This window comes from Triticum urartu, chromosome 2A (assembly GCF_056163025.1).
Source record: "Triticum urartu cultivar PI428250 chromosome 2A, HENAU_Tu73, whole genome shotgun sequence".
Taxonomy (NCBI): Eukaryota; Viridiplantae; Streptophyta; class Magnoliopsida; order Poales; family Poaceae; genus Triticum; species Triticum urartu.
Window position 1 is genome coordinate 91,814,905 of NC_141874.1, and position 6,877 is coordinate 91,821,781.

Sequence of the window (6,877 nt, forward strand, 5' to 3'; positions counted from 1 at the left end):
GGTGGCCGCGGATAAGGTCGCCGGCGACCGCCATTCTGTAGCTAGGGCGTCGTGGCGGCGACGAGCGCTAGTGGACACGCTTGTGGATGAGCTCGCGCTGTTCTAGGGGCCAGGTGGCGAGCGGGAGGGGCTCGGCAGCGCCGACATGAGCAGGGGCTGTCGGGCGGCCGTGGCGGCTAGCTCCTGGCCTGCCGGGGACGTGGCGAGGGCTCTTGGCGTGTTGTGGTGAGAACGAAACGAGTGGCGTGGCTCTGCAGAGCGGGCCAAAACCAGGGGGCCAGCGTGTCGGCTCGGGCGCGGTTCGTGCAATACGCGCGCTCTGGGCGCGTCCAGTGCACGCACGGAAGGTGTTCGATACAATGCCGTGGCATGCTACAGGTCACAGGTGAGGTTGGCAAGCAACAGGACTAGGCTAGGTTTAGTAAGGGTAACAAGGGACAAGGTGGTTTGGTCAGGTGGTCAAGTTCATAACACAAACTTACAATCGTGCCAAATCTGTTCATGCCCACAGGGTGTTTGACAAAATGCCAGAGGCATCTAGGCAGTACTTGGAGTGGCCAAAACTTCCAGAGTGGGGTCTCTTTGGATGCACAAGAGGGTGGTGAGGTTAGTTGGTGGAAAGCACAAACTTGCTAGTGCAAGTTTTGCAGAATTTCAAATCTGGACAGGATGTGAATGGCATTATTTCATGAACCAAAAATATGCCAATGGGTGCATGCTCCTGGACTTAGGGGTTTGGTAGGGCTGTCTACAAGTAGGAGAAGGCACAAGGTTACTGGAGCAAAAATAAATAGGGTTGCAGTAGAAATCACAAGGCTGGACCAGAATGGAAAAGAGGTTGATTCACTCAAAATTTTCAAAGAACAACACTAGGTTTTTGCATAATGTTGAATCATATGCTACTACCAACATCCCATAATTTTGGTGGAGGCTATAAAGAAATATTTAGATGGGTTGTAGTGCAAAATTGCACTCTGGACCAGAGAAGAAAAATTGAGTGTAGAGCTCAAAATATTTCATGAATAAAAGATATTTTTGCATAAAAGTGATTTAAAAACATCACATGACATCTCCAAATTTTGGTTGGAATGTTAAGTGAATTTATCAAATGGTTATAGTTCAAATATGGCCATATAACCTTGAAAAACCATTTTTCAAGAAAATAAAGATGAAGCAAATTAATTATGTAATTAGTTATACTGAAAAAAGAAAAGTTTTTCTTGAGAGGTTAAACAAGTCCAATAACATGTTTGAAAGGTTTTCATTTTAGGGAACAACTCAATGATAATAAGAAAGGAAATGTTTAAAAAAATAAAAAGGGAGTCCAAAAAATCAAAGTTTTAATTCCTGGCAAAAATTTTAATTTAATAAAACAAGGCCAAAAATTTGGGGTGTCAGAACACATCAACAATCATACCATAGGCTAGCTTTTAGGGTTTAGCCTCTCTGATCTCGTGGTAGATCAACTCTTGTACTACCTATATCATCAATATTAATCAAGCAGGACGTAGGGTTTTACCTCCATCGAGAGGGCCCGAACCTGGGTAAAACTTCGTGTCCCCTGCCTCCTGTTACCATCCGGCCTAGACGCACAGTTCAGGACCCCCTACCCGAGATCTGCCGGTTTTGACACCGACATTGGTGCTTTCATTGAGAGTTCCGCTGTGTGATCGACAAAAGGATCGATGGCTCGCCTGCAGATCAACTGCGACTTCGGCATCTTCGTCACCAGCTCGACTGGTCACCTTGATTCGACCAAGAATTGCGCCCCGTGTTCGGATCACCATGTTCGGACGAGGGCATTTATCAAACATCAACTCCGATCTCTAGCAAGATCACGGAGGAATCATCTATGGAGCTCGGGGGCTCAACGTCAACATTGCCCTCAAGCGACCGTGCTGTTTTTTTGGACATCGAACTCGTATCTGCCGCCACCACCTCCTCGAGTATCGCTTTGACGATCGCTTTGGTGGAATTGTGCGGAATTGAGTCTATAACAACCCTGGAAAATTTCGTCGAGTTCCGATGGAGGAATCTCTGGCAATCCACGATATACCGGAGCCCTGTCAAATCTGGACGGGAATTTGGATGAGTTTAGGGCGTGATGTCCAGCTTCTAGCTCGGACGTCCTTTGGAAGATCCAACCGTTGATAGGCTGCGGAGTTCCTATGTCTACCACCTCTCGAAATTTCAGCTCGATCCGACCATCCAAACTCCGGGAACCTTCCGATTAGTGCATCACTTTTAGGATCTATTTTCTGCGCGAAAACGAATCCGACCCGAGTTCATCTTTTTATGAACGGGATTTCGGACATCCCTTTTGAAGGAAGTTTTGTATGGGGTATTGTGTTTTGTTCTCGAACACATCCCACTAACTTTAAGATCTTTTGAACATGATCTTCAACATCATGCTGGTGTCAAACCAGTTCGGCAATATTACTCCACGGCTGCCGACCTGCGCTAGACACGTCGTCACTTTAGCCGAGCTCAACTTCTTCGGATCATCATCTCGGCAAGCCGAACAAGAGTCCGGCATCGCGAAGAATAAATCATCATCAACATCGCCGCCCCACGGATTACACGGAGCGGGCATACCGGCATCGCCGCACGGTCGCTTCATCAAGCCGGCATCGACCACGTCACGACCTGCATCGACAGGGCCGCACTATTGCTTCTTCAAGCTGGTGTCCATCACGCCGACCTACTTCGACTCATCAGCTGACGTCGAGGCTTCGACATCTCGGCTGGACCGGGGGCTTCGCCATCTCTTCATCAACCTACTCCGGACACTTCGGCGTCACTAGCCGACCAGCTCCGTCACGTTAGCTGGGTCGAAGGCTTTGCCTCGCGAGTCAACCTTTACCAGCATTGCCATGCCGTCGTTTTATCGCCCATCAGGCAATGGGTGTGCGGAGCGAGTCCCAATTTTGGGAATCACCTTCCTTCGGATTGCTACCACAAATAAACCAGGTGCTATTAATCCCAGTATTTTTTGCTTGTTTGGGTTCATTTTTTCCAAGGAATTATTACTCTGGTTTGTCCATGATATGTACACAGGTCTATCAAATGGTGACCGCATTAAAGAGGTCGCGTGGTGGTTCAATCAGTTTCCGTACATAGTCCGGCGAACGCCGCATCCGAGCTCGGACCGACCTGTGAATTCAGGCTTTGCCACGCCTTTACTACATCACGCCGACACCCTGCATCGACATTGACTTCGGCGCCAGGCCATATTTCTTCTATTCCTCACTTTGCATAAATTATTTATTATGCAACATTTTTTTAATTATCATTATTACTATTATCTCCGGTTTGCATTATTTTTTGTGCACAGGAAAATGATCCGGAGACTTCGGCGTCACTCTGCCGGTCTGCATTGACCGTGCTATGTCACCACTTCGGCGTGTCGAGCTCTCCGCTCCGCCACCTCGGGACCAGCTTGGGGGATGGAACCTTGCCCCGCATCAAGCTCGGACCGCGTCATCAATACCGAACAGATTAACCAGCTAAGTCGCTTTCATGCTCGAAGCTTTAATTTCTAACTTGTCTTCGATTCGACCAAGCATTATACTTTTTTGGAAAAAATTTGCTTGTAAAAAATTTTCCTTGTCCAAACGTTGTTTGTGACGCATAAATTCAAATACCCAATTCATTTGGGGGCTTCCTTCATGAAGCTTTTCCACTTGCATATGATTATACTTATACGGCTTCGTTCCTTATTCGTGTATTACGCCACAATATGCACCATATTGACTTAAGCGATTTGCAAGCTGGGTTGCCTCGCTCCTGTGTTTACCCCTACGTTCTCGATTTTTCGGCTAGGGAGTAAAGGGAGCACCTCTGCGATTGTCATGATCGGGTCGCCCGAGCTGGACCTCAGACTGGGTGAAGCTGAAAGCTAGCGCTCTTATAGTTTTCAATGATGGTCGGCACACAACGGAACTCATGAGTACAAAAAATCTATTGCACAAGTCTCATAATAACAATGAGCACCGAAGAAAGGTATTGGTGGGGGTACTATTTTCTTCGAAGATGCTTCTTACACTTCACGGTAATATAGCATAAGTTCCCTGAGCGCGCTTTGTCTGTTACAGCCTTATGACCTGATTGCCTGGTTATTGAAAACAGCGTCGATACTCTCGACAGATGGAGTACATAACACTTTTCGGTCCTTGACCGAAGAGGGAGAAGCCGACGGTCGGTTAAGACGCGTTTAAAGTTCGGTTGAACATAGATATGATATAAGTACTTGGGTACATGCAATCATTCTTCTACCCAAGTCACTTGGGGCTCTTAAGTTTATTTGAGCCATTTTATAATAAGTGTTCTTCTTCTTAGTCGTTGCAAAGTTTTATTATTATTATTTATCACTCCTTTTTTTGATGCGAGTGTGCGGTCACTAGCCGGGGAGCCTAATTTCTCTCTCAAAGCCGCTAGAGTTTAGTTTGCTAAACTGGCCCAATGAGAAGTACTCCGCCCTCGGGATAGGAGGTTGAAGCCGTAGGCTGACCCGCTCGAAGTCTTGAGATATGATGTATCATGTTAAAGCACGACAGAAGCACTTCCTTTTTTTAAGACCAATTTTCGGATTGGCACCGAACACTTGATGTTGTTCGGACGTCATGCTTTTACTGACGTTTCTTGGTTTTCCAAGCTTTTTGGCACTTTTAAACTATTTGTGCTTTTCCAGCATTACTCTCGCAGTGCAACGCCGGACACCTTTAGGGATTCGGCAAAAAGATTCTCAGATATTGCTATATATATATGCATCGGTTTCGAATTGTGTCTTCGGTCAATAGTTGAGTTGCCCGGCTCCTGCACTTGCTTCCTACGTTCCGTTTTGTTCGGCTAGGCGTGCAAAGGGAGAACCACTGCGATTGTGCTTCCAGCTCACATGGTTAAGCACCTCAGTGGAGAAAGCCGAAAACTGACTGTCACAATAAGCGTAAACTGGTCAGCGATCCGACGACTATGTTAAAAGACGGGCCATTCATAACATTGGCCGAAGTGTTTACGGCTTGACCTTGACTGTCGCCGAACACTACCGGGGGCTATTAACTGGCCTCCCAAACTAAATCCTCGATATTTTGCTCTTACATTAGAGCTGAGGTTTAATGATCATGCTTAGCATGACAACCCAAAGAAAGGAACTGATAGCGGGACTATTTTCTTTGGAAGACATTTCTTCTATTAAACAGTAATATAACATATCTCTCTGCGTACCTTTGTTTATAAAACCGTATGGCCAGATTGCCTTGTTTGTTGTAAATCTTTGCCCTCATAAAGGCTTTATAAAGTAGGACAAACACTCCTCGGCTACTGGCCGAGGAGGTGGAAGCCGATGGTCGGTCAACAAAGTTTTGTACAATGCGGATCCGAGCATTAATGACATAAAGTACTTGGATACATAAAGTCATTACACATAATTTGTGATTTTACTATGGATATTGATCCTTAATTCGGTCACCCGTGCCCGCATTAAGGCTCGGGGGCTACTGGGTTTCGGGCTTATTATTTACAAATATTAAAGGAGCACATCGATCCCCTGATCTGGTGTTGCCACCCGACCAGTGTCTTGGGGCTACTGCATTACTTGTCCAATGCAGAAAATTTTATGTGCAATATAGTTTCCGAGGAGATTTTGATCCTCAGGTTGGTCAGCCGCACCCAACCTGAGTCTCGAGGACTGAGCACGCCGCTTTTAGTGTCCCGAAGTATTCTGTCGAGCTAGGACTTGATCCTCAGGCCGATTTTGCAAATCAACCTGAGTCTCAGCGGCTACTGGGATTAGCGGTCTTACGTCATCCTTCATGTGCATCTCGGGTTTTAGACCGATACACACCTTGAGGGCTACTGGCTATATATCTCGGCAGAGAATAAATTGCACCAATAAAAAATATTGACAAAAAATCGGCCCATAGTCAGGGTGGTGCACCACCTCGGAAGCAGTCCGGCATAAAGCTCGGGCGCTAGTGGCTGGCTCCATAGAGGGCATTTCCGGCATTAAGCTCGGCTAAACTCCTTCACCTTTTTTGAATCAAGGTGATATGACACCTCGGATATAGTCCGGCGTTGGAGCTTGGACACAGTCCGGCGTTGGAGCTCGGATACATTCCGGTGTTGGAGCTCGGAAAGCAGTCCGGCGTTGGTGCTCGGCTGCAAAAGATACCTCTAATGCAGTCCAGCGTTGGAGCTCGGACGCAAGAGGACGCTGCCGCCCGGGAACAACTTCAAACCCGAGGTGTGGCATAAAAATAACAAGGCATTGGTAAAGGCCGAAAACTTAAAGGGGCTCCTCGGATACCCGACGTGTAAACTCGTCGAATGCATTTCGGCGATCCTCAAGATCGAAGATAAAGAAGATTTGTTGAACCAGTTTTCAAGACCGACGACTGAAGATGAAAAACAGTTCGGAAGAATCGAGGAGCGTCCCTAACTTGAAGACCGGTTCAGGGGGCTACTGACGGTGTCCTGGACTAGGGGGTACTTAACACGTCATCTCCCGATTTGATAGATTGGGCCGAGGACCCCCGTGGCTGTATACTCATGGGCCAGTTCGGACAGCTGCCGCATACAAGAAAGATTCCACAAGACTTGGCGATCAAGACAAGGACTTCTCCCCACCGGCGTATTCGGCTAGGACTCTTGTTAACCTAGGCCTCTGGTGCATTATATAAACCAGGGCCAGGCTAGTCGATAGAGGATATACAACACACACATCAACAATCATATCATAGGCTAGCTTCTAGGATTTAGCCTCTCTGATCTCGTGGTAGATCAACTCTTGTACTACCCATATCATCAATATTAATCAAGCAGGACGTAGGGTTTTATCTCCATCGAGAGGGCCCGAACCTGGGTAAAACTTCCTGTCCCC